Here is a 13301-nt window from a genome sequence, read left to right on the forward strand (position 1 = left end):
ATCTTTCCCATTAGGTGCTCCATCTGCCCCAGACCACTGTTTGGGCACTGGCACTTGTTTTCCTTCCCTGCCTCTTTTCTGATTCCCTTCTGACTGATTTTGGGGCATCATCTGGCTGTGCTTCTGGGCTCTTCTCCACCTTGCCCCAGGCTGCAAGAATGGATGTGGTCAGAGGGATCCAAGCTGCCTCCTTTTTTGGCCCAGGTTGGCTGGCTGTAAAGAAGCTCATGCCTCTCTCTCTCTCTCTCTCTCATTTTTAATTAGAATCCTGAAGATTCCAACCTGAAGGATCCTTTATGACCAGCCAGGAATTTCTATATTTTACAAGGGAAAATTCCAGCCTATTGATTGATTCATAAACATTTACTGAGTATGCACCATGTGTAAATCTATCTGGATAAACTAAACAATTCATGAATGGGAGCTGGGAATTATAGCAATTCTTTGCGGTCCTTTCAGAAGCCTATTGCAAATACCTTCTTTTACATGAGCGAGTTTATCTCCCTTTATTTTTACAGACAATATTAGTAACTATGAAGTTTCATCCAAGGCTGCCTATCCCTAAAATGATACTTTCACCTTCCCTCTGCTTACAGATGTGTTCCTCACTGCCTAGTCTCCAAGGCCAGCTGGTTCAAAATAACATCTCTTTTCCCCATGGACCCTATAAGGCATCCTCCAGAAGGTGAGTCATTTAAATGTGTGTTTTCTTCTTCAGTTCATGTTCTCATGTTGCTTTTGCAAAATGCAAGAAGAGCCAGGAGGTAAGTACAAAGCATTCATGTTGCCTCAAATCCAAATGCCTACAATAGCTATGGTTCAAAGCAAGGACTATATAGGTTTGGAGAGAAAATAGAAGGAAACTTATGAGATAATGCTTGAGACAGATTGTCAATAGCATGTGGAAAGGCCACTTCACTTGATCAGCTGGGCTGCTTGGAGCAGAACTCTGATTAAAGAAGACATTTCAGCAAGGGCTACTGTGGATAGGCTGTCTGCACAACGTGTTGCTCACAATGAATAAATGTGAGTTTCAGAATCTGAGTTTGGGAATAAAGTGGAGCTGTCAAGGCCAGGCAGAGTGGTATTTTCTGCCTCTTAGACCTGTGCACTGTCTTATCTGGACCAACTTATTGAAATGATCAACAAAGTCCATAAATCCAAGGAGAAGGCAGAGAGCTTCTTACCAATTGCATAGTGCAAAAAAGCTGAGATCTGGAAATGAGCCACATTCTTTCCTGTGCACTGAGCCCTGGATGTGCCATTGCTGTGAGATTGGGAACTCAGACTCCTCCCATTGCCCATCAAACCCAAACACTGGCAAGAATTCTTATTGAAGAAATGTTCACAAGTATTTGAGCTAAAAAAAATGGCTTTGGATACCACCATATGTAAACTTCCCATTGAACTATGGAAAAGGGAAATTGCATCATTACGGGACCTGACACAGATGTACACTGAGCAATGGTTACTTGTGATGAGGACTGCTCCAAACCCAGCCTGTCACTTCTCCTCCTAGCCCCTCTGGCTGTTCCCACCCTCAAGCTTTTCCTTTGTCCCTCCTCATCTTACCCACAATGCCAGATATACTAAGGAGATATGAAGAGATATACTGAGAAATCTCAGCATTCGGGTTGACACTGCCTGGCCATCCTGATTTAGCTACATGATAGATGTGAGGCTTGGTTTGAGGCTTTCTGCATGGGAAGAACATTTATATCCACAAACAAGTCCTGCTTCACCAGGGCTTGACTAGCATCTCATTTACGCAGCAGGGGCAGCTCACAGTGGGCATTATCAGCCTTTTCACTTTATAGTGCACATGCTGTGTTTTGGGGGCCACTTTGGCTGAACTACTCAGCAAGACCACGATCTGTAGGGCTGGCTTCCCTCGATGTGGCTGTGTTAGGTGGTGCTCAGGGTGGAAGGCCTGTCTTCTGCTAAATTTCACAGTTCCTATCAAGCCTTGCCTCCTCCTCATTCCTCTCCTTTGGGGCCTTGTTGGGTGGCAAGTAAGGAATGTGGAGCTGTCCACTTTAGAGACCACAAGTGGTTGTAACCTTGGCGTCTCCAGGGAGACAGTGCCTTTTATGCAGAGCCTCTTGGATGATCACGCGAACAGAAATGAGGCCGTGGAATTTCCTAGATGATATTCCTGGAAGTGGCTTCAATATGGTCTCCAAAGCCCTAAGGTGAGAGAACCTTCAAGCATGTGGCAAGGTAGGCATTTGTTCATTTCCGCTGACATGGTGCTTGGCCCTGTGTATGATGGGTCTCACACATTTGACCCTTGTGTTTTGGAGAAGACATTCAATAAGAAATTTCGAGTGCAAGATTTTCCTGGGGATACCTTCTCAAAAGGGCTAGGTGTATGTGGGGGTTGTAACTAGAATGAGCGGATGAGATTCCATCTCTGGCTGGGTACCTGGGCCATGTTGTGCCCTGGGAACCCCATTTACCTCAGGGGCACTTGGCATCCCTTTTATCAGCTCTCCTCACCCATCTACCACCAGCAGCAACCCCCAGGAGCACACAGCATTGCTAATGAACATGGACACAGGCTGCTGGGCACCATAAGGTCCATGTGGCAGTACCTCCTCCCAGTATGATCCAAGGTTCACCTGTACCACGGTGCCAGGGTAACACAGACCCCTATGGGGTTGCTGGAAAACCACTTCTGGAGCTGAGAAGGGAAATTAGGACAATTTATTATTTCCCTGTTGCACTGAGTAAATAGACTTCAAGATAAATTATTGGTGCCTGCAGCCTGCTTGATGCAAAACCCATAAGTGAAAGCAGACTTTAATGAACATATGCTGGCCTGCCCTCCCCTTCTCACTTCTCATCTGCTATTAACTTTCTATGCACTCGGGAACCTTTGGCTCTTGACCTAAATAATAGAAGAATAATTAGAATAATTACTGGAGAATTCCAGGTCAAATATCCAAGGATCCTCTCTTAACTGCTTGGTTATCTTTATTTTTTTAAAGAAATTTTTTCAAACTAACAAACCCTGCTCCTTGGCATCTAAAATATTTATTCTACAGAAAATAAAATCATTGCTTTGTATCATAAGCAGAGATTCAAAATAAATAGTCATAGCAATGAATGAGTTCTGTGTCCACTCAAGTATGGATGAAACTTTCTCATTATGGCTTGAATTTTTTTTCTGATGTTTTTTCCAAGTTAAGCTTCCACAGGGTGACATGGAAGGCAGGGTTCAGATGAATTCAACTTACCTGAGTAACTCTCAAAGGCACAGGGACATTGGCCACTATTTTTGTTTGTTCTCTACTTAATTGTTCGTGAAAGGGTGAGACAAGAAAAACTCAAATCTAAATGGAGGCTTCCTCTTGGAGCCAATGTCCCCTGGGGGAGGATACTCAAGGAGGGAAACCATTGTCCTCGCCTCAGCCCTCAGCCCCTTCCCCCTGTGTCTGGTTTCAGTCCCACAGGGGCAGAGGAACTGGGATATTGCCCTTTAATACATATCATGTTGGATCTGGGCAATTTCTTAATCACCACTGAAGGCCCTACTGTTCTGCTCCAGATTCCTTTCCTCAGGTTCAAGGGCTGCGTGGAGAGGAGACAGATCTTAGTGCTTAGGGTTGGGCCTGTATCCCAGCTTCAGACTTGTTAAATCTGACCCCCAGGACCTGGGTGCCACTAGACTGCCTGATGACTGTTTCTTATTTGTAAAATGGAAATGATAATAATCCTTCTGTTCACCTAGGGTCATAGGAGTTTAGGTATTTAGCAGAGTGCCTGACACAGAGTAAAGGAAAAATCATGTTAGCAGATTGTTCTGATGGCATCTCCACATACCACAGCTGTTAATTGAGAAAAAATAAGGTAAAATGGAAAAAGACACACATCTATGTACCTCAAATGGGACATACCCTTGTCTCAAGCTGTGCCCTGTCTTAATGGCACATACCTAAACCTCTGGACTTACTTATTTCTTCCCAGCCCAAATTTAAGTAGAGTGATGGGAAGATAGCGGCACATGGCTTATTTCCTTTAAAACATTATAAAACAGACTGATTAGAAACAGCCATTGGAAGATATACAACCTTGCCCCAGGAAGATCCTGAAGACTGGCCTGTTGTGCTTTTCCTCAAGAAGCAGTCGCTAGAGAACAGAGCAACTATGAGAACATTTCCACTTTTGGGTGGCACGTGTTCCGGGCAGAAGGGTTTGGAACAAAGGGTGCTCTCAGCATGCTCTACCTCTACCGTGTTGGCTGTGCTGTATCACCAAGGCCTGCGGTTGCTTGAGGATCCTCTGGGCTAAGAATGTTCAGAAGGATTCCTATGTTGATTCTGAATCTTGGAAGAAGAGCTATCCTTGTGGCTAGAGCTACCACAGGAATGAGAGTGCTCAAGCCCAGTTGGAAAGGTGCACCTGCTGTCCTGTGTGCTCAGGAGTGAGTGAAGGCTCACACACCCTGCTTCAGCACCGGCAGGCAGCCATTCAGCACACAGTGTGGCAGTTTTTAAATATTCCTCCTCCTCAATTTTTGATAATTAATAATATGCATCAATAATGCCAAGCTTCAAACCTGACTCTACTATAAACTTGACAGACTCCCACAGCCTCTCTGTGAGTTTGTGTCTACACTAAGACATCAGGAACTTTGGAAAAGCATGGTGCCTGGGATCACTGTGAAGCCTTCCTTTGGCTTCATGAGAGCACTAGATTAGCTATGAGTTTTTTTTCTTACATCTCGTTGTGTGCCCAGAGCAGGTGAAAGCAGCTAAAATACTGGTCCCTGCTGCCGCGGGTGGGCTGTGTCCTCCTGCATTTCTGAGACACCACTTACTTTTCAATAAAATGATGGGTTTCGAGTCTGAAATCTTCACATGCAGGAGTTTCCCCCAAATTCCTCTTCAAGACCTGCTTACTCATGCGGATGGTGGTCTGGCTCCAGAATCCTGGCATACAAACCACCCTGCACCTCCCTGTGTGAGAGATCCTAAATAAGAACTTATTACCAACCTGTCATTCTCCTGTAATTATCCACAGCCAGGATGCTTTCAGTTGTTTCCATATCATTTGGAATGACACAGAGTAGATATTACCCTTGTCTGTGTATCATGCACAGCAAGCTTTGCAGCAAGACTCATCCATTTGCATTTCGAAAGAGGCAGAGGCCTGACAGAGATTTTTTTGAGCTATTATGAAGCACTTATTAGTAGAAATTGAACCAACTCATCCCCTCATCATTTCCTTCCCCATCATCATTATTTCTACAAGTTCTCTGCACCTTCCAAAAATTCTAGGGCATGCTGTCTAAAAAGATCACTGCTGCTGAAAGCATTATTCATCTGGGTTAATATAGCTCCAAATGCTAATGGATCCTTCCTTAATATTTCTTGGTGATCACAGAAGAAAAACTAAAGTGAAAAATTGTTGCTCTATACCATGGTAAAATGTATACCCACCTGTGTTCGTAAAATATAAGAAATGATATATGCGTGGTGTATGCACAAAACACAGTTTTGTTTGTGGATAAACATATGTATATGTGTATGTATATGCACGCAAAACAACGTACCTATCCATGCACATATATGCACACACCTGTGGTGTGCATACACACACACACACATATATGTGTATGTGCATGCATATATTGGTGTGTTTTAAACAATGAGCCAGTGAGTGAGTGAAGGCCTGCTGTTCATGATATGTTGAAATGCTCCTTCAAAAGAAAATTATATATTAAAATAAGCTCAATTTGGAAGCAGAGAGAATGTAGGGTTTGGAATGTTCCCAGCTACTCTGTATTCAAACACTTCCTTTTGTAATTAGTCATTTTGGTGCTGTTTAAAAATACCTCAGTGTCAGCCAGAGAATCAGATTCCTCACTTGTTCTCAGAACAGGGATAGTACAAAGCAGCTTTTAAAATCTATCCCTTATCCCTCATTTATGCTCTATCCTTTTCTCCTTTGTGTTCCACTGGTTCAGCTTTCCGGCCTCTTCTCTCTTTCCTGTGTTCTGTCTCCTCCTTGTAGGTCCAGCAGCCCCCTCCATGGACTTCTTTTGTCTTCCAAGGCCTCCATTGTCAACCAAGAGACAAGAGAGGCCCTATTTGGCTTGGGTTCTTTTCCTCTTGAGTCCCAGGGAACATTGCAAGGTCTAGAAATTTCCACCAACAGTTTGGGCCTGGTTCAGGTTTGTAGTTACAGACTTTTCTCCTCATCCTGGATCCTGCCTTTGCTCTGTGGAGCCCTCGAATTCTTCCCCTGTGTGTGTGGCAGCTCCCACCTGGCTCTGTAGCACTGTCTGTTGGCTTAGCCTCCTTTGCACAAGAGCCTCCAGAGAAGTTTCAGGCTGTCCTTCTGTACCCTCACCAGAGGACAGTGCGGGTCAGGGTGGATTTGCACAGCACTGGTCCCCAGCATTGCCTTTTGTTGGCCCCCAGGAGTGGCTGGCCAGTGGGATATGCATGCTCACTCCCTACCAGAGAAAAGAACCTGGAGCAGGGGCTCATAAGGATATTCCCCACGATGCCCTGGGGAACTTCCCGTGGAACATGGAATTAAATTTGAGTATCGTCATCATTATACATTATTATTTATTACATGCCCACTGGTAGACCTGCATGCTCTGGGTTTAATGTTTCCATAAGACCTTATTTGTGAAGTTCCCACCAGGGTCCGAAATCTCAGTCCTCATCCAAATCACCTTCTGTGTGATGCTTTAGTGATTTTTAGATTCTTGGATTAAACCTTTCTAGCCTTTCATTTTCCTGTGTCTTTATACTTCTCATGCAGGTGCCCTGATTATCTTTTCATCTTTTTAAATAATGATCAAAACATCCTGGTCTTTTCTTCTTTTTCACTTCTTTTCTTTCCCTTTTGTCCTTTTTAGTCCCTTTGCTGATGGGTTAAAGTGAGTCTTTCTCTTATCCCAGATAAATCTTGTGGCTGAAAAATGTGTCTCTATTTCTTCTTTCTGCTTTTCTATATCGAACACATGTGCTGGGTGGCTTGTGTTCTGCTAGGGCCCAGGATCCAATTGGGATTTCTCATCCCTACCGCACAGAATATCCCAGGGCTGTGGTGAGCTTGGGTTGGGAAAAGGCCACAGAGCTGGGGTTGAAGGGAGGCAACTTCAGAAAAGCCGCTAGTGCAGCCTGCCTGAAATAGGATTTACCTGTGAGGATTTTAGCTTGCTTCTGACTCCTGTGCATTGCTCTCTGCCGCTGTGTGCAAAATTTCAAGTCAAATTTAAGTAAATTTGGCTTAACGTGAACCAGTAACCATTTCTGAGTTCATTGAAGAGTTCATGGATACTATCTTATGAACCTTTACTATATAAGGGAATCCTCACTGCCTGTCTCTGAGCAGTGAAAATATGAATACCTTCAACAGTACAACTCAAATGCACCATATTTATTAGAGTTTGGTGGTAGACTAATACTAGGATACGCTTTTAGACACAATTTCCTTACCACTTAAAAAATATCTGCCATTGGAAAAGGAGAGTGCGAAGCCATACCACCATTCTTCAGTTTCTGTCTTTGGAAAACTTAGTCTAAATCAACCAAAGACAAGTGACTGCAAATTATGCTGAGCTGCAATGGGGTAAGGTCGGCATGGCCCCATTCCAAGGGCCGTTTATCAAACACCACAGACCGACATCGCTTTCTTCAGATCTGATAGATCACACGATGTAAGCAAGAAGAATAGTGGCATCAAACAAATGTCGCCCTCTATCACTTTTTGGGGTTGAAACACAGAAGAGGATCCCCTCTCTGCCCTAGTTCTGTAATCCTCCTAAAGTACAGCTGCCCTTGGGAGCGGTACACTCTGGCTTCAGAGAAAAAGAATTAGTGTTTCATTTTCTAAGACTGTCACACCCCACCTTAATGAGCACTTAAAAGAGATGAATGTGCTGGGAATGAAAAGATTTATTTGAGATATTTAAATAATCTCTCTCAGCTATAACTAAGCTGACACATTCAGCTCTCACAATATTTTTTCTGTTATTTTTGATAATACCCAGTAGAAGTTTTGCTTGTCTTGCTTTTGTGTAGAGTAAACCTCATCTGTTGGCACTTGTAAGAGAAGTGATGGAAATAATTCTGACTGAAATGCTCCCCTCCTGGAAAATCAGGCCAATTAAGATATTTCATTACCTTTCCCAATGTAAACAGCTAAATAAATATCTCATTAATTTTTTGAAAAAAATTAATAGTACAACAGATCTTCTATACTTTACAGCACACTAAAAATCCTTGTGAGAGTTATGGGGCCGTCCGTTACAATCAGCCATGAAGTACATTACAAAGGTAATGTGGGTTTAAGAAGGAACTACTGCAGAATGTATATTTTCATTATCAAAAACGTTAAGCCATTTATCCTGAGGAGTCAGAATAATCATTAATGGTTGGGAATTTATGGTGCCAGATCTTAAACTAATGTGAATGATTCCAGGTGTTACTAATGGCTCCAGTGAAATGTGCCAGTATCGAAGACTTCTACTAAATCTGAGGTAATAGTCGGATGCTTAATCTGGACAGATGAGCAGCAATTTAACTGACACACTGATTGGATTCTGTAGGCTTAAATGGCACCCATTGTGAAGGTACACGGTCAAACAGCAATCCGGAGGGCGACTTAGAAATCATTCTCTTTCCATGGGGCCCAGCCCAGGGTGGCAAAGGTTGTGTTGAACCTACTGGCAAACGATGCCATTTTTACATGCACTGTTACTTTTTTGTGATGTACTTGATAACAAAGTTTAAAACTCTCCTGTCAGCTTTTAATCCTTTTCTCAAAAATTTTTTAGAAAATTCTTTAAATCAGTGTTCTGAAAGGCCAGGAGCAATCATCTACATGGAAGATTTCCAGCCAGGTACCTAGTTTGATTGATCCTACCTCAATACTAATTTAATGCTACTATATGAATGAGCTTGGTCCAGATATCAGCCGCAGGACTTCCTGTCATCCCTGGCCCGGGGCATGTCTGTTCCCATCCTGTCGGTGGTTTCCGGTGGGTGACTTTGGATGAATGGAAATGTGAAGAGCCTTTGCTGATCCTGAGTCAGAATCGTGGATGGAACTGGATCTCTCCGATGGTGCTGGACCTGAGCTGCCCTGGTTGGGCTGAGGCCGATGAAGCTTGGTGCCCCTTCTGCCCTCTGGCCTCGTCCTCATTAATAGTGGCCGCTGGCACTGGGAGACCCACTCCCCTGAACAGGGACATTCCTGACTATTGTCAACATCCTTTGAAAGCACATAAAAATAAATTATCCATAGGTTTACCTGTCGGGAAGATAGATTCGGTGCATCCGACTGTTGCAGGCATTTCAAATGACAGGGGCGCCTATCATGTTCCTGTAATAGGGTCAAACAGCTGGACGGGGATTTAACTCTCAGCAAGGCCAGCAGGGCCGAGCACTTGTAGGGGAGGATGAATGGAGTGAGCGGAGGCAGCGGGACCTGTTTATTACAGCGTTTTTCTGCTTCACTGCAGACCTGTAATGATCGCCATGGAGCTGGATTGACGGTTGCCCTCTTGCGTCTAGCGCTTTGCAGAAAGTGGGTGAAGGCAGAGCAGGCTGCCTGCTGACCCATCGCTCTGGTCCATCAAGAGTTCAATTTACTTCTCCTGACAAGCAGCGACAAGTCGGCATGGGCTGCCTTGATTGGTCCATGTAGGTTAAATAAAAATTGGTTTAATGAATATTTCCAAATGCCTTGTCTGGATCAGATATTTTAATTACGGGACATGCGTTCTCCTCCAGTGCCTTTCATGGGTGTCTGTGGGGTCTTCAGCTTCAGAAGCAAGCAGGAAGGTAAGATGGACGAGCTAGGGATATTTGTGTGGGTGCTGGAGAGAGGAGATGAGAAAATACGTGCTGAAAGCTTCCACAGAATGGGTCTGTTTATATCCCTCCCACTCTGATATCATACTTGGGTCTGCTTCTTCTGCTCCATGAAAATATACACCCCTCCCCTTATACCAGGACAGGGGAGCTGTGTAGAGCCAGGTCAGGGTGCCTGCTACCCTTGTGGAGCTCACATAATGACGGGTGAGCAGGAGTTCACCAAGGCCAGGGCCAGGAGGACATGGTAGGCAAGGTTGGGGAAGAGTGGCCAGAGCTCCTCTGTGGATCTTGTCACCAGTACGTTCCCGCTCTTTGTGCTGATCCCTTGACACCTGATCCTTCCTGGTAAACGGCTTCCCAAAGGCCACAAAGAAAAGCTTCAGGAGTGTCACCAAATCAGAAACAAAGCAAACAAAAGCTCCAGGACCTGCTCCTACTTACAGCACAGAAAATGGTGTCGAGATCGCCCTTCAAAGCCACTCACTGACTAGATTGTGCACTTCTGGTTTCTCTGCTTTGGATAAAAGCCCCTTGAAGTTCTCTGAAGCATCAGGTCAGGGAATCCAACACATTCAAGAGATGAAAAAGATCTCATCAAGCTCTTATGGCACAGCCAGAAGGTGGGTTATTACAGTGGTTGGGGTAATCATTACATTTGTATGGCAAGAACTAGAATTATATTTTCAAAAAACGAGACAGAAATTTCATTTCCAGGGCTTATTGTAAATGTTTTTTTTATGTCACCCTCTGCATTGCTAATATAACATAAACAGTGGCAGATTAAAATGGAATGTTGTGAAGCCACTGTATGAAAGGCACCCAAATGCTGTTGTACTGGGCGGAGAACATTCTGAGGCTGCATCTTTCCAGCATGGAGCCCAGTAGTTGAGGAGAATTCTTCTTGTTATCTTGGGCACAAAGCTGGAAGCAAGGCTCTTCCAAATTCATCCACAGTAAGCACCTGGAGACTCCAAAGGTGCTGGGCTCAGGGCTCTTCCCGAGATGGCAGAGATCTTGTCCCTCTGAGAGTGCAGGCCCACACCGGTGCTCTTTGTTAGGTCCCAGAGGTGATGATTCTGTGGTCACACCCACTGACTCAGATTTTGTTTGAAATTATAAGTCACATACTTCAAGCAATTATGTTGTTTGTAAATTGGACTCTAAATCCTCATGTATTCTTGGTGAAAGTTTAAACTAATGCAAATATTCAAGAAAGTTTTTGGCAATTCTTAGAGAAATTATATGTGTGGATCCTATGGCTCAATATGGCACCATTGTGCTAAAGGGACAGGTTCTTCACAGGTTCTTTGTTGTATCAATGAGGCAAGTTAGGCAAGGTTGGGGCATCATATAAGAGTACAACTTACACACACAGTGGTATTCTGTGCTGCTAATGGGGTGGACAGGTGCATAAAATGGATAGATCTTCAAAATTTTAGTACATGTGAAGTAAGAACTGGAGTGCAATCTATCATACCATTTATATAAGGTAAAATCAGATCAATGCATAAGATAATATTTGAAGATGCGTAATTATGGAATGTGCAAAGTAAAGTTCCATTGACATAGCTACTTGTAGGATTGGGGGCAGAACAGGAGTAGGAATGTGAGGAGGAGAGAAACATGTTTAGTTAAAACGAAATACAGATGGCATGTAGCATGAACAATGATGGCATGAATAACAATGGGTGATATGAGCACAGATATGATTAACTCAATTCTATTTATTTGAGAAACAAAACAAAGACAAGTAAGTAAACAGACATGAGGAGGGTCCCACCTGTTATCTTACAATCAATAAAAGTGAAGTGGATGGTCCTGGTTCTTCTGTTTTTGCAGGAGCATCAGCATCACAGAGCCAGGACTGCCTGAGGGCAGTGTTAAGTCTGGCTGGCCCACCTTGGCCTGGGATCTGGCATACAGATTTGAGTCCAGTCAGTATTTACTGATGAACTGTAACATAATTGCTTAAGATTTATCCTCACACTTTAGTAGTATAAAAATAAATATACCACGGGCCAGGGATTTAGCTCAGTGGTTTTGCTGCCTGCTGTGCAAGCACAAGGACCCGAGTTTGATCCCCGGTACCAAAAAAATAAAAAATAAAAAAAATAAATTAAAAAAAAATAAATATACCATTAAAAATATTCAAATGTTGTGGCCAAATGTCCAATGACAGTGAGACCCACCCACACCTACCCCCAGAGGCCTTCCCAGGGATCACTGCCCCGGCGAGTTTTCATATACTTTCACAGTGCCTGGGCATGGATATCCATGTAGGTGACATCCTAATATTCCATACAGTCAACTTACCCATGGGCAACACTGTGTAATTGGTAGAGGATGCTTCCTAACAATGCTATAAGCAGGGCAGAGGCTACTATCCATTTTATATCCCCAAACACTGAAACTCAGAGCTTAACAACAACTATGCCCATTAAACACAGCCCCCAGAATAATGGCTGTCAGGAGCAGAAACCAGGGTGACTTCATCTCCAGGCTTTCCCAGGTGCAGGAGCAGCGGGTGGCAGGCTATGGCAGCTGCATCCAGAGGCAGCACTCTTCCTGTGGTGTCAGGCTTCCCTCTCTCTTTGCACCCATCCCCCTTTCTATCCTCCAGCTCTCAGTTTCTCCATCGTTAAAAGAAATTAATTAGAAAAGATAATGCCTACTTCTGCTACCTAGTGTTTGGAGGACTAGGTACAGGCTGTCCTGCTAGCATTTGTGAGAGCTCAGTATTTCCCAGTGACCACAGAGCATGCATTTAGGAAACCTGATTCGTGTTCCAAATATGGTATGATTAAAAAGAGAAGACAGAAAATAGACTTCATGAACTTGATGCTTCAGGATGATAGCTCCATGGGACAAGCCCTAGGCTAGCCATTTCCAAATCTTTTATTGTTCAATAGTACAAGTAAAATTATCTTATGTATAGACTCAGTTATGGACACACACATATAAACACACCATTAGGTATTGGTGTGCCTATATGATACCTATATCTATAACTATAAGCACATATATACTAATTATTAAATACTATCTGCTATAAAACATAAAATAAATGAAAACAACCTTTAATTTATGTTAAAGGGACACAGTTACCAACTGGAAGTATTCTCAATTGCTGAAAGTACAAATTTAAAAAGTGTAAGATTACCATCAAAGCGTAGAATAAGAATCCATGAGTCCATAGTGCTATAAATAAATGATGGGATGATAAATACATGCGACAGAACAGGCAAATCTGCAATTCTAAACAATTCCAAGTGATGTGTACAGCTACTTTACCCACACCAGGGTGGAGTGTAATCACTGCTCCTTAACTGCGGGCTGTGTAGTATGATTTCCAGAAGGTATAGTATGGAAAAGGAGCAAATGGCAATGTGATAGTGAAGACACACGACAAGTCCTACTCACCCAGGTGATCAGAGTCAGCATCCGCAGTGACAAGTTGTG

At 43.4% G+C, this 13301-nt stretch overlaps 1 long non-coding RNA gene across 1 annotated transcript in view; it reads left to right on the forward strand.

Annotated features, from left to right (window-relative positions):
* LOC147825707 (uncharacterized) overlaps positions 1–9669 on the forward strand; it is a 69693-nt gene extending 60024 nt beyond the window's left edge. The window contains exons 4-5 of the long non-coding RNA XR_015440213.1: positions 597–685; positions 9488–9669. This is a non-coding gene — a long non-coding RNA (uncharacterized LOC147825707). The remainder of the gene's footprint in view (positions 1–596; positions 686–9487) is intronic.
* Positions 9670–13301: the final 3632 nt, after the last annotated feature.

Source organism: Heterocephalus glaber, unplaced genomic scaffold (genome assembly GCF_053883595.1).
Source record: "Heterocephalus glaber isolate CG9 unplaced genomic scaffold, H.glaber_assembly_v1.0 deba00001497, whole genome shotgun sequence".
Lineage (NCBI taxonomy): Eukaryota > Metazoa > Chordata > Mammalia > Rodentia > Bathyergidae > Heterocephalus > Heterocephalus glaber.